Here is a 16,314-nt window from a genome sequence, read left to right as displayed (position 1 = left end):
AATGAAACGCGCGTTTCATCTCGCGACTCATCTTCCGCGTGAATGAATTGAACTCGACTAGAACCCATGATCATTGTGTGTCCTCCTTCAGCCACCGTCGATCAATTCCCATGGCCACAACCCGACCTCCGACAAGCACCGTCCAACTTCCGGCGAACACTGTGCGGTGATTTTCAGCCTATCTCCCACGACCACTACCCCAGTTTCCTTTGAGCCTCTATTTTTCTCTATTTTCTTTATCTTTCTTATTTTTCTTTACTTTCTTTCCCTTTTTAATATTCTATTCCTCCTCTCTTCTCTATCATTTCATCTTGTTATGAATTTTAAGTTATATTTATCATTTTTAGTAATTATATATTATTAAACTATGAATTATATAAAATTATATATGAAAAATCATAATAGCGGCCATATCGCGCTATGCACTATCCTGCTATCCCAGTTTTGGGGTCGACCGCTACACGTTGCTATCCAGGATTGACTACTATAGTTGAAACATGATGTAACAAAATGAAACAAAACATTATTATGTACTCCCTCCGTTCCTAATTATAGACCTAATAAAAAAAATTGCGCTTATTAAGAAAACATTAAATGTGTCTAATTAGTGTATTGATTTTTTAAAAATAGATACGTTCCTCCATATTTACCCTTTGTCATTTTCTCTCACTAATTAATGGTAGGTGGTAATTAAAACTTTGGAATTGAAAACACACAATTAACATGAGAGATATATATGGAAGAGTATAATACTTTTTGCTAGATTATTATTGTTAAAGGTCTTATATTTAGGAACATAAAAATTTAAAACTAGGTCTTATAATTAGAAACAGAGAGAGTATATTGTGTTCGATAATTCAAGAATATAACTACATTAGAATACAACTATAAATTCAATTACATATATAACTCTACCTTGTTCAATGCTTAGCTTGGTTGAGGATGCACACATATGGTGTATAGTACGGAAATGTCTCTTGTTTGTACATATGGTTTTATAGCTAGACATACAATGGACATGCAACGTAACTTAGTGGATTTTTAACCGCCACAAACGTTTGTTCAATTTTAAACTGTAATGCAGTTAAAAATCACTACTAAGTTGAATGTCTAGCCAAAATCATATGTACACATATTGTTACTCATATATATATATATATATATATATATATATATATATATATATAGGGGTTTGTTAACTTACTCCCACTAGATTTTGTGAAGGAGTAAGTTAACAAGGAACACCTTTTCTTTTGGACTAAATTTGCCCTCAACTTTTTTAAAGAAAATCTTTAAAATTTGGGTTTCTGGTCATTTTAAATGCCCAAAAGTTAATTCAATTTTAAAATTCAAAATTTCCTCTCTCCATTTTTATTACTTGCTTTATTTTTCTCTCTCTTTCTTCTACTTCTTCTCTTTTCCTTCTCCCTTTCAGCCTTTGTCTTTCTCATGGTCACCATGATTCCATGAACAAAGAAATATATTTGTTGACATTAAAATCATTATTGAAATGAAAACCCAGTTTTCGTTGAATGTCAGTCATTCGAACCTGATAAAACTATGAATTCATAACCTTATAAGTTATAATAGATAATTTGGTGTGAAATTCTAAATCTTGAGTGAATGTTAATATGATTCATCAGTCATCACCAAGAATCAAATAAAAAAGAATCAATTTGAAATTTTATCAAAACGGGTTTGATTGATCACCATTAACGTGAGACTGTAAGTCTGCAACCAGGGGAACGGGGAAAACGGGTAGTGCCAGATGACAGATATCAGTTTTTAAAAATTGATTTTCTTAACCAAATTACAATTATACCCTGGAGACTGTGTTATTTTAAAACTAAATCATTTGGTTTTTTAGTCAATGAGAAAAAGGTGTAGCTTGTTAACTTACTCCTTCTAAATTTCAAGTGGGTGTAAGTTAACAGCCCCATATATATATATATATATATATATATATATATATATATATATATATATTGTATTGAGTTTCATTTTTTTGACAAAATGTATTTTAAAGAAATTTGTACAAACATTATCATATAAATATATAATAATTCAACATAAATTATCATATAATTTTTTTACAAAAGCTAATTGAAAATTAATGTTTTTTTTATTTTAGTTTATAGTAAAATATGAGCAGTAAATTTATTAAAAGAATTCTAATTTTATGAAAAAAGTGGACAGTCATCAACTGTGAAAATAGTTAAGCTCAAAATAATTTTAAAATATATATATATATATATATATATATATAAATTTATAAAGATATTTTTAAGTATATTTTTATATTTTTTTCGATTTGTCATCAAACGCTACTTTAATATACTCTCAATATTAAATTGTGTACACACATTCTTAATAGCACAGTGAATTTTAAGAGTTGTGTTGATTTAAAAAGCATACAAAAAGAAATGTAAGTGAAAAAGAAAAGAAAAGAAGATAAAAGAGATGTGTGGGTGCATGTTCTCTACTCAAAATGTAATTCAAGTTTCATTCATGGTTCTTAAACCGGACACCTCACTGATGAGTATGGAGGGAGATTTTGTAAAAGTATTGGAATTAAAACATAAATATGGGGCCCATTTACTTGCCTTGGAATGGAATATATTCATATAAGTAGGGAATATATTCATTCCTAGCCCATAAAGATGCTTGAAACTCAAGCAAACAGGGCCTTAGAACACAGACCCAACCACTTTTTCCACCGAGTTCTACCTTTTAAAAAACACAGCAAATGAACGAAAAGCGATACTACTTGCTTTGCTTGGTTAATCACAAAAGCATATAGCAATTAACAACCATCATATAAGTACTAACTATATAGAAGAGTATGTTATTTACTTAGGTCGATTTGTTTTATAGTTTAGTTGAATTAAGTTTATTATAATTACGTTTGGCAGAATTAAGTTTTAGAGTAAACTTGTGTTTGGCAATTGTATTACAAAAATAAGTTTTAAGAAATAATAATTATTTGAATAATAAGATATATGAATCTCACACTTAATATATAAATTCTTTTTAGGAAAAGAGAAACAAATCTCACTTCTATTAAACCTAAATTAAGTTACTTGTAAACTTAATTTTGTCGTCAAAATGAAAAAGTTCATCAAACTCAATTCACATTATACAAAATTAATTTGATTAACACTCTAATTAACTTAATATTTTCAACTGTAACGGTAAAAGGGTTAAAAACTATAACCGTCCCTGAACTTTGAGCGAGTTTTGAAAACCGTCCCTCGCCGGAAAATTATCTGAAAACCATCCTCAGACTTTTAAAAACAAATTTGACCCGTCCCTCCGACAGCCTCAGGTCCGGCAATCGCTGACTTGGCCGTCCACGTCAATTAATGAGACCCGACGTGGAATTTTTTTTATATAATCGTCCCTGTACTTTAAGCGAGTTTTGAAAACCGTCCCTCGCCGGAAATTTATCTGAAAACCATCCTCGGACGAAGAACACGAAGAACGCCGAGGCTGCGATGAAGAACTGGGAAGGAAGCTTGGAGGTTTTTTCTCAATCCTTCTCGTTTAACCGTTGAAAGTTAGGATTTTTGTTGTTGAGAGGGTGTTGAATACGAATTGCGAGCAGCATGTGTTGTTGTTGGTTTTGCGAGTTGTGTGTTGTTGTTATTGGTTTCTAATTTGGAATTGAATCGGATTGTTTCTACCTTGTTTCTATTTTAGGGTTTCGTTTGTTCGAATTGACATGTGCGATTAGGGTTTAGTGATGCTTGAAACTTGAAATTTGCTTGAAATTATGCATGCTTGTTCATCACCATGTGTTGCTTGTTCATGACCTGTGTTGCTATGCATTTTGTAGGATGAGTTGAAATTATTTTCAATAGTCTGAGGACGGTTTTCATATAATTTTTCGGCGAGGGACGGTTTTCAAAACTCGCTCAAAGTGCAGGGACGATTATATGTTTTAACCCAATTGACGTGGACAGCCACGTAAGGAGCTGGCCGGACCTGAGGCGGCCCGAGGGATGGGTTGAAATTATTTTCAATAGTCTGAGGATGGTTTTCAGATAATTTTCCGGCGAGGGACGGTTTTCAAAACTCGCTCAAAGTACAGGGACGATTATAGATTTTAATTAATAATTATACATGTTTTTTGTCGTGTTGATTACAAGTTGTGTTGGATTGGTTTTGAAATGAATGCATCTTGTAATGGAAAACAAAAAGAACAAAGGTTGGCCGGGTTTGTTATTCGAGTTGATCGAGAGTCTATTGTGACTTATGACCACAAATGAACAGTGAGTTTCATCGAATAATCTTTTGCTCACACCTTATTTTTGAGTTGGGAAGAGGTGGAGGAAGAGAAAAATAAAAAGAAATGAAAGAAATAAATAGAAAATGAAGGTGAAAATGAGTGAAAATGTGTATGAATCATAACTCATTTCCATTGCTTAAATATGCTTAAATATATTTAAAGTCGGTAAAAGAAATTAAATTGAGTTTCTTGAAAAAAAAAACAATTAAATGGTATTCTTGAATCTTGAGAATAGTTTTATTAATCAAATTAAGAATAAAACTATTTTATGCTTATGCATCACAAATTTTTCATAGTCACCAAACTCACGTGGTTTTCACTTATCCTATGTGTTTTTTTAATCCTACATGTCATTTTTTCCACTCTCCTCTTCCCCTATTCATCCTCATCCTCTTCATCATCTTCCTTCCCCCACCCACCACCATTCTCTTCCTCAATCTCCTCCCACAAAAATTCACCAAACCTCAAATTGAAAATTAAGCTACACCCTTTTTTAGAAAACAAACTTTTTTTAGAAAACCAAAAAACTTGAAAACTTTGAGTCGGACGAGCCAACGTTAACTTGCGTCGGACAAATGATATTTAGCAAGAGTTTAGACTGACGCTAAACCCACCATCAACCTAGCGTCGGCTTCTGGTAAAATCGCGTCGGTTTCAAATCTACATTATAGTTGCTAATGTACTTTGTGTCGGCCATGACCGGTGCAAGTTTGCCAAAGTACGATCCATTGCACAGGGCTTGAGGCTTATTTTCCAAGAATTAATTTGACACAAAGATGTGCCTTACGCAACAATACTCGTAGTGTTGCCAAGTCGAAGCTAACGATTATTGGTTTCTTCGCCCCACCTCCATTACAATCCTTCACCTCTATTCTCTCACTTATCCCTCCTTACCCCTCTGTCGCTCCCACCGTGAATTTCTTCCCTAGACCCTCACCCTCCATTACTCCATGCCTCAATCAATCTCATCCGTGCCTCTTAGGGGCTAGGGCGAAACTTAGATCGATCTTCTCCGTGTCTTCTAAGGCTGGGTTAGAGGTTTGGGATGGGTCAGAGGCTGGGCGGTGGGAGAAGCATTACAAAAGAGGGGAACATATTGAGGTGGGTGAGGCGGTGCAAATGAGGGGAAGGGAGGTTGAGGGTTTACGGAAATGTGAGGGAAATGGATAGTGAATTGGGAATTGAACCGCGTTAAAGGGCGAAACGTGAATTTTTTGCAATTAAAGGGCTTCAACCGCTGACAATATCAAAACAGCCGCCGCTAAGTCTAGATCTTGAATCCTAGTTCAAACTTTTAGTGGCGGTTTCACAGACCGCCACTAGAAAACCGCAGCTAAAGCCCGTGTTTTTTGTAGTGAAATAGCATGAAATAGTACCCATAAATGGTAAAAAGACGCGAATTGGACAGCGATGGAGGGACGAATCGAACGACAACAGAGGGAGTGAGAGGCGGCGTGGTGCTATTTTCCTTGGGAGTGAGGGGCAACCTGTTGGAGAAGAAGGAAGACCGTGAATATGAAGAAAGTGAAAAATGAAAATGTGAAATAAAATTAAGGATCTTGATTTTACATGCAGGATGAGTAAAATTATTAAAAATATATACTAAATAATATATTATTAACTATTATATTTTTGGATTTCGATTTGGGTTGGGTAGATTGTTATTAAAACCGATATCTAATTCGAAGATGATTGGTTGTAATAAAATTCATCTTATCAACTCGTCCGCGCAATTCAACCCGTCTTTTACTATCAGAATGAGTTGGATCGGCGGATTCATTGAATCTACTGGACATCTATGGTACGATCGTAGATATAGAAGAAAACAAATGAATGGACAATTACCCATTATTATCAGTCAAAAAATACCAATTATTACAAATTATGTATTAATGTGATGTATGCGGGGTGGGAATAGGTCAGGTTGTTCGTAGGGGCCTATGGCCTAGCCTACCACGGACCCAGGCCAGGCCAAGCCAAATTGGTAAATAGACAAGGCTTAGGCTTTTTGAAAAGCCTATTTAGTTAAAAAGGTCAGGCTCAAGCCATTCATCAACAAGCCTTCTAACCCTTATAGGCTAGCCAATTTAAGTAAATATGATTAACATTTTTCTGGTACATTGTAAATATGATTATTACAAATATAGTTTACCATTGATGATGTCTATATATTATAAATTTATCATAATATCTTGATATTATAAACTTATTGACATTTTTATATATTTAATTAGCGAATTGACTTATATAATGATTCAAAGTTATAAGTCTATTGAGAAATAGATATATGATGTATTTAAATATCTTAATATGAAGTGTGATTTTAAATTGGCTCTCTGACTCTAAGAAATCAATATAATCTCGTTTAGGTTCATCTATACCTAGTAGCTTATAATATTATAAGTCTGATAAGTTTGTTAGCAAACGTAAAACTCTTGTTGTGAAACAGGTTTTTAAACAGGCTAGCAGGCCAAGCGAGACTTTCAAGAAGACCAGATCAGACTCGAAAAAAAGCCTTTAACAGACAACAAACTAGACTCACATGCTTTAAAATTTTTAAACAGGTTAGACCTATTTACGCAAAGGCTACCTGGACCCAGCCTATTTCCACCATGTATTCGAGAGAGGAAAACAGAAGGAATTTTGAGTCTTAATCATCTAGATTTCCATTGTCTTAAATCAGATTTGTTGTACAGTTGGAAATCATGGATTGGTTTAGATGGTGGGATCAAATTATGCAAAATATAACAGTTTTGGAATAAAAGGCGAGTTGAAAATTATACTACTAAAATAATGAGCGTTTTTCTATCACAATCAGTTTTACGCAGTTGGGTTGGAATCTTCCTTTGATTGTCAAAGAAGAAAAGCATTTGTTCCCATTTTGATTTGGGAATGTATTTACTTTCCTAGCTATTGTAAAATAAAAGGCTTAAAAACTTTGTAAAGTATAAGAAACATTCAATAAATTTAAAATTTAAATTTTACAATCAGTTAAATTTTCTTTGTATATAAGACCATGGATTTTATAATTTCTTTAACTTTGTCCAGTCTAAGGTGATTAGACATAACCTTTTTCTATCATTTTCATTATTTTAAATTAATTATACTGAACATATCATAAAATATACACTAAGTTTAAGTTAGCAACTACATATTTGACTCCTCATTATTTCACTAAAATAAGAATGTGCTCATTTAGCATCGGACGTCGAGTTGGCCGAGCCAACACAACATTATATATGTCAGTTTAATGATCATCATTCATCAGTATCGGTTAAAGTTTCCCTATGATCACCAACATTAACGTTCGTATGTGTAACGACGGCTTAAGCGTGATGTTACTTTTGTCGGTGAACTTTGTGGCGGCGGCAACCGTGACCCTACTTATAAGTTTATGGTTTCATTACACGGTGCTTGAGGCCTATAGCGTCAGCTTTGACCAACTTTAATGTGGCACTGTGCCCAAAGAAACACGTCTTTACAAGTGTCAGCTAGGTCGATGCTACCCGTTCTTGGTTTCTCCGCCCCACCCCCATTATAAGCCTTCTTCTTCCTTCTCTCCCTACTCTCTCAAACCCTACTTCTCACTTAGCTTCTAAGCTCTCTTCCTCCGCCACCCACCCCACGCTGTTCCCATCGGTCGCATCGCCACACCTACGCCCAACTCACCCTCAGTCCTGGCTCCTCCATCCTCCGCCACGCCCATCCCGACCCTCTTCCCTCAGTCGTTTCCCCTACGTCCTTTAATGCCCTCACCCTCGGCCCCTTCGTCATCCACCACCGGGTCCCTCATCTCTTTATCGCCCATGCATCTGTCATCGCTGACGCTATCGCCTCCCACTACCGCTACCGCTGCTGCTACCACCAAAATACCATTACAAATTTTGGATTTATTCATGTTACTGATAATAATTGTTGTTGTTATTGTGTTAGTATAAATTTGGTAGACTGAATGAATAATGTTAGAAGTTATAATGTGTACATGTTAGATTGTCCGCAGATTTATGAAAGAGCTTAGTAGAGACAATGTCGTTGGAGCACCTACAACTCGAGCAAAAAAAAGTTGTCTCTGCTCTTCAGAAACAGATCACGAAAGTGGAGAAAATGATGAATACACTTATAAAAGCTAGAGTTGCAAAGAAACAAAGATGAGAGTGTAGGTTCATGTGCGCACATGAACGATTCATGCACATACCTAGACAAAAGATTTACATTTGTTACTTAATTTATAGCGGACAATCAATTTTTACCTCCATAAAATTAATTTCTTGTGGGAATAGTTTTACAAAAATTTCTTGTAACTTTTTTTGCCGAAATAATTATATAAATGAACTTTTGTGAATTTCTCCAATGACTTCATTTTAGGAAAATTCTGAGAAAAATTCAAAACTAGTTTGCATGAAAGTGGTGTCGAGGGTGTCTCACGCTCCTTAGTGATATGCTAAAAGTGAGTTATATTCTAAAACGGAGGGATGTTGTCAATTACACTGACAAAGAACTAAAATTAAATCTCGCTTCACACCCTAATTAACTCTTTTATTTTCAGTGTCGGGTAGGACATAACGCTAAATCGCTAATGGAAAAATGAATAAATGGAAGGGAAAATTTTCAGTTTCAGGAAAGTGATAAGGGTATGAGCTCAGAATGTTTCACAGAATAAAAAGGTCCCCCACTCCCACACCCCTCTAAAAGGAAGCTCCACATAGCAATACCCTTGTGCATTTGATGTTTACCTCAAATATTACCAACCACAGACTCTAAAGTTGGGTTCCATATTACGTTGTTTTTTTGTGCTTTCTCATCGTGGTAACAACACAATTTTGTTGTTAAAATTTGACTTCATTCTCTTTATTTTGAATATGATGTAGAAATTCTTATCTTGAGGGAGACCTGCATGTAGATACATGTATGTCTCCAATTTGAACTCTCTTTGGTGCCAAAAACGTTTAATTTTTTATAAAACGGCAAAATAAAATCGTAAGTTTTATGCACATATGGATGATTACAAACAAGTCTTCTTCCACCCCATTAAAACTATGTTAGATCCCTCGGCGCTCCTATCAAGAGTGGGTCTCTACTGGCTTTTCCAGCATTCCATTAATGTCATTCTGGTAGTCTGAAGGTATTTTTTCTCTAATTTACCGTTTTAATCACCAAAAAATTACGTAAGAACCGTGCTAACTTTTTATATGGCTTCAGTTCTTATCTATCTCTTGATCTTCTCTTTTCCCCTTTCTTTGTGATTGGATGGTGTGTTATTTAACCCAAACTTTATCATGAGTCATTTAGACAACCCATTTTTAACATGTTATATATGGAGAATTAATCCTGCTCTTATTTATGTAAATATTAAATACAGAAAAATTAATGATTAAATGATGAAACTTGACATCATCAAATTAATAATTATGCTTGTTAAATGTCATATACCCTTTGAAAGAGTTATGTCTTGCAAGAGTTCACAGCAGATATGGGGTAATTCACAAATTGAAAATTCTACTGCTTTATTCCATTATGGAAGTGCAGTTAAAAGTTATATTCTACAACTAAAAGGCCATGCACGCTTATGGAAAAGAGCATGCATACAAATGTATACTCATGATCACTTCCATGCATGTCTTCTTTTGGAATATAGCTATTATTTTTGTACTTCTCATTTAAGAGGAAAATTTGTTCAAGATCCCACAATAAAATGAAGGTGTTAGTTTCAGGGCCATGCTCATGGGAGTATCCAGGATTTTCTTGTTGGGGGAGATATAAGACTAAAAAAATATTCATCATATCGAATATTATATAAATTTTAAATAATAAAAAATTATTTATATACAACTCTTCGTTCTTTCATAGTACTAATCTCACTTGGGAGATATTGTTCCCAAGCTTATTGACCTTCCTTTTTATATATATATATATATATATATATATATATATATATATATATTTCCCTTTTCAATTTTTTATTATCTATTATTGTATTAACAGAGACTTTTTCAGCAATTTCTCTCTCGATATATACATCTATTTTCTGAGAAGATCATTTTCAATTTTGTTGAGAAGCCGAGTCTTAACAACTTTCATTACAGAAAAAAGATCGCTATGTAGATGCTATTGAAACAGGAGTGTTTTAAATAATGAAGCTTTGTGATAACTGAGGGACTCGACTAAAATTTCACAACACCAACATTTGGGGGGAGGGGGGGGGCAAGACTATGACTACAAAAAAATACCTATAGTTAGTGGAAATTTCAAAATTCTTGGGGCGATGACCCTTGCTAGCTGCTCCTTAGATACACCCCTAGCCATGCCCCTCCATGTTACAAAAAAAAAATGAAGGTGCTAGTTCAAATAAATATTTGGGGATTCAGTTGATGATTCGGGGGGGGCAAGACTATGACTACAAAAAAATACCTATAGTTAGTGGAAATTTCAAAATTCTTGGGGCGATGACCCTTGCTAGCTGCTCCTTAGATACACCCCTAGCCATGCCCCTCCATGTTACAAAAAAAAATGAAGGTGCTAGTTCAAATAAATATTTGGGGATTCAGTTGATGATTCGGGGGAATGATTTACTTATGCTCTAAATGATTTTGGGGACAAGGGCGAAATATTATTCAACTTTCCTTATCTTCAGAAGGAGGAGACTCTTCATGAAAGATAACACCAATCTTGCTCGTCCGATTGAAAGAGGTACTTAAGAAATCCAATCTCCCATGTAAAAACAATTAATGCATGAGTTTTAGAATAAGGGAAACAATGCAAATGAAATAAGGTAGAGAACTGAGAAAGATCCAACCAATATCGGAACTCACTTAGCTTCTGGTTTAAGTGAACACTTGGAGATTGTAGGAGAACCTGACATGAAAAAGGCGGCCCTGCACTTTGAAAAAATTCAAGGAGTAATTTCTCATATGAATAAAACTTAAGAATTAGGGTCTTTGATAAAATGACGAAATCAGCAATGTCTTTAATTTGTTGTAGTGCTCGAAACTCTAGCTTCGACGAAAAGATATGTCCCATTGCTCTCACTCCAGGAGGAGGAAACATAAGGAAATATATGCATGAAGGGAGCTTGATATGAACGAATTCATCCTTGATCCATTCTAGCATCATATATCTATCCAGTATTTTCCCTTGCTTCTTATTTTTGAAGCATACGAATCCTTTCATCCCACCAGGCGTTCAGTTAAGTTGAAAAAAAAGAAAGAACAACAAGGGGCTCCTCGAAATCAAGAGGAAATCACAAAGAATTTGGATTTTCTCACTACGCACCAAGAGGTTAGGTGAAGTTGACAATGAGTGACCTAAACGTGTGAAAGGATGAAGAGTTTGAAGTCGGTGAACGAGTTTTCAAGCCTTAGTTCAGAAAAAGTAAGAGAATACATTAAAAATCCGCTAGGAAATTCCAGACATACGCGAGCGTCCATGTTAAGGATGCTAAAGGAATATGAGCTTGATTTGTGTGTATCCTTGGTAACGGAAAGATCGCCAACATCTGCCAAGGAGTTGTAGAGCGACAACTAGTGGATTGAATTTCTTTGTCTACCAACAGGGATTAGAGAAAGAGCTTACTTACTACGTTGGGCCATTTGAAAAGAAGCTGAAAGATTAGAAACATAGACGTTAGAAGAAGCTTCTGTCGAATTTACCACTCCAACCTTCCCCAAAAATGATCTAGATTGATAGCTTGAAAAAGAGTTCAAGCTAGATAGTGAGTTGGTTAATCAGGAATCCTTTGAAAGGAGAGGAATCCCGTATGGACCTTCAGGAATTTGGAGAAAAGGATAAAGAAAGGAAGAAAATAAAAGGGGATCTTCATCCTCGTAGCCATTCTCTTTAGAAAGGACGAGAAAACCATTTTCAAATTGAAAGAGAGAAGGGGGGGGGCAAACGTGCGAAGCGGTTGGAAGAAACTGTAAAAAGTGAGTGGCTTTAAAGAATGAACAAAGAGAAGTGAAGACTGTGAAAAGTCTCTCTCACGAAGCCTGACCTTCGCTAAGTAAGAACATGGAAATGTTACGAGCTAGATCTCGAAAACTGAAGAAACCGGGCAAGAATGCAAGCAAGAGATCTCAGACATTGCAAAGGGGTCTCAAAAAGGATCGGCAGCTTGACATGCCAAGCTGAGGGCCTTCTATTCCATTCGGCTCTGAAGCCATAAGGTTTGAAGGGGTCGTAGTTGAACCCCAAGGGTTTGGTCTTAAGTAAACACCATAAGAGTGACCTGCACGACCTTGTACATGAACGGAGCACCCCGACCCATTTTGAAAAATGTATGAGTGGCCTCACAAAGGGCTAAGATGAAACACTCAAAGCATGAAGGTGCCAAGCTATCCATGCACTCGAAAGCTCTGCTTAAGGACTTCCCTTAAACCTACAAGGACATTGAACACAAAAACTAACCTTAGAAATACTGGTTCTATCATTCATTTACATAACAGGCTATTCATTCTTAGCATTACTTGAGTTCTTCTAAGACTCATGGATTCCCTCATAATTCAAACACTGGCTTGAGCGTCAGAGTCTCTTTTGCAGGTACTTCCCCCATACTCTCATGCCGACCAAGATTGTGGACCGCCGCAGAGCTCAAGGAAAACAGCCAGTCATAATTCTCGGAATAACAAAACCTTCCCATCGTGTTAGCCATCTTTTCCAAAAATTCAATGTTCTAATCTTGAATTAGACCCCTTTTTAGTTTGATCCAAACAAGGTGATCATAAGTCACTAAGCTTGGAGAACATAGCCTAATCATCTCAACTTTATCTGGTAAAATATGTGACCATTTATTCGGATTGATATCATTTCCTCTGGACTTTCAAATTTCCGGATCATTTATCCCCCCCCCCCAATGGTTTAACTTGAATATAGTTAAGTTTCATGGCAAGAATTCATGGATCGATTACCTTACAAAACGTTGCTTCAACTTAATTATCTAACCTTTTACGATATTCGTCATCTTGGAAATACACCAATTTATATCTTGATTTTCACCAATATCATCTTCAATGTTCATTACGTTCTTCTACCTCCATACCAAACTTCTTATAACCAGATTAAAGAGTTCTTTGGGAAGATAGGGAGAATTATTGAATTGTATGTTAAAAAGCATAGAAAAAGTTGGGAGAAGATTCACAATAAGAAAGGTTCGTTTAAGCTCTAAAAGTTAGTATGGGTCATGAAGGGATCAATGCCACTTAACGTAGGCATACAGCCAATTAGTATTGGTTAAGTCAGATGCCAAAATCATCGGCCAACGTAGCGTATGCCTAACAACAATTAGTGGTGGCTAGTGGCAGACACTAAAATCACCAACCAATATAACCCCAACCAACGCTAATGCCATGTGGGCACAACTAAATTTTAGGATGAAATTTAGGGCCGGCCAAGCTGACACTGATGCCCATTGGTTTCTCCACCTCAACAGCATTATAAGCCTATCTCTATCGTTGTATAATGCTCAAAATGTCCATTTCACCTTCCGCTTTTGATCGACCTAATTTCCCCTTATCCTCGGTCGGTGCCCCATCCCCTCGCCTTCCTTTGGAAACCTCCCCCTCCTGCTACCACCCCCTCGTCCGCCACCCCTCTCATACTCTCCATAGGTCCCTCCCTCCGCCATCCTCTCCCTCGACCCCTACCTCCTCCCCCCCTAACTTCTCCCACACACTCTTCCTCCTCCCTCAGGCACCCTTTTCCTCACCCTCTCCTTCAGCCTCTCCCTCGAACGCCAGATTCACCTCCCTCTTCCATATGCGATTCGATCTCACTTTAGCGATGCCGCCATACTAGTAATTTGTCGTGAGCCATCACCCCACTGTCGTTCCTCTATGAGAAACCTTCCCACTACCGCTCTGTCACGCGACAACTCACTCTTGTTTCTTCTTCGTTGCTACTATCATACTATGCCTAGAGGGAACCTCAATTTATGTTGGGAAGCTCAATTTTGTCTTTGTTAACTAAGAATTTTGAACTCATTTAACTAGGTTCTTCATTATACTTTGTTGTTTTGTTGGACTATTCAGCTCACTACACCGCTTATATAATGACATGAAATAACTCTTATAATGATTGTTTTTCTTAGGATCAATTATTTTAATTTGATTATATATAAAAATGTTTGGATTATGTGTAAATGGATATAATAGTTTGTCTTAGAATCGGATAATGTGTGTATGTAATGAAAAAAAAAAATTGAACTAATTAATATGATGGTTGTAGTTTTGGTAGGTTTCTTGTGCTTTGATCTATTGTGTTATCTGAGAAGGTCTAAATTCTTGTCATGAAAAGAAGAATGAACATTAAGTATGGTAAAGTGTGGTTAGAAGATAGTCTTGAGTATTGAGTCAGACTTTCATGACAATATTAAGGATAACTGATATGTCATATAGACTAATTGCAATGTTCAGTTACAATGCGTGCTCGGATCACCAATGACATATGTGTTCCCAATGCTGAAAGGGAAGGATGTGGATCTCCTTGCTCAACTAACAATTCAAGTAGGAGATATTATAATCTCATTTTTGGCTGATGCTAACCGAATTGAACTACAGAACACAATCCAACGTGTCTATTACCCATGCCATGATGCTTGGTCAATTAATTTCTATAGTACACAAGGATATGGCGATTGTTAACTACTCGCAAGTCATGAACCAATGAATAGAAGATTGAGACATGTGTAAGAGTATCCAGTGACACGAGTGAGCAGCTACTTGCCATTCGTGACGTAATTAAGGTGGAGAAATATACATTCAGTTTTTTGAGAACAATCATGAATTTTGGATCAAACACATGATTCAGATTATTTGTGGTTGGACTGCTAACACATCTCTTGGAAGATACTTCAAGAGCATTGCTAGTATCCACGACGACATTGATATGAGTAGTTTCAATTAAATTGTTAATTAAGACACTGAGATATTCTTATTACCCTGTCTTAATGCACCTCGACGTTCAATTTTGGGTTGGATCATTTTTCTTTTGCCTTCAATTCCATGATAGCTGGTGTGGAGTGTATTCATAACTTTAAAATCTTGGTAGAACAATCTGTTAACTAGCTAATTGGTAGAGTTAGATTTCCAATTCTATAATATTTGCAGAAATATTGGATCGGGAGCAAAATTTATTTTAGGACCATATTAGGAATAAAAGGTCATCGGTGAACACCCTCGTCCGGCTTCATAAGCGAGCATTGTATGGAGGAATTATTCAAGTAGAAAGACCATCAATAATGCTTTTGTACTCTGTCCATGTTGATGATGCAACATGGGTGGTAGTTTTTCCAAAATCGCGTTCTTTGTTTGTTTATTGTATATTTCACTTGAATTCTCTTAGTAAATGACAATGTAATTTAAAGTTATGTTATTTGAACGGTTACATTAGAGTATGAGAAGAGATGGATTTCAATGACTGTACAAATGAGTTGACATGAGAAATGTGATGGAGAGACTTTTAATTACTTTTATCATTATGTATTAATTTTCTTAGTCATGTAACTATTTGTGATTAATTTTGAACTTGAAATAATTAATTGATTGACATTGTCATCTTGTGTTGGCTCGGTGACTAATTATATTGATATGGTGTTTTATTATGATTGGTGCATTATGTTATGAGTTGCGCTCGTGTTGTCAACATTACCTTTAGCTTGTTGATTGTGATTGTCAATTTAAACTTGGTAATGACTTACATTATTTATTAGCAGTCTTTGAGACCGCAAATTGGTGCGCTAGAGCAGGCCACTACCCCTAATTTGGAAATTAATAGTAATATAATAACTTTAAGTTAGGGGTAGTGTTTGGCTTGAGCGAGATCAACAATTTATGAGTTTGTAAATTGTGATCAAATGGTTACGTCATATATACATTGAAAGTTCAAATTAGCGTCGGCCTAACCAACGCCACGTAGAGTCAGTCGTAGCCTATACGACCAGCTCAATTATTTAAGAGTTTGCGTTGGCTAACGTCTCTGATGTAGTTGCGTCTAAGCTGACACTAGCACTTAGCATCAGTCACTTGGTCAACTCTACA

This window comes from Lotus japonicus, chromosome 3, assembly GCF_012489685.1.
Source record: "Lotus japonicus ecotype B-129 chromosome 3, LjGifu_v1.2".
Taxonomy (NCBI): domain Eukaryota; kingdom Viridiplantae; phylum Streptophyta; class Magnoliopsida; order Fabales; family Fabaceae; genus Lotus; species Lotus japonicus.
This window is presented reverse-complemented; position numbering follows the sequence as displayed.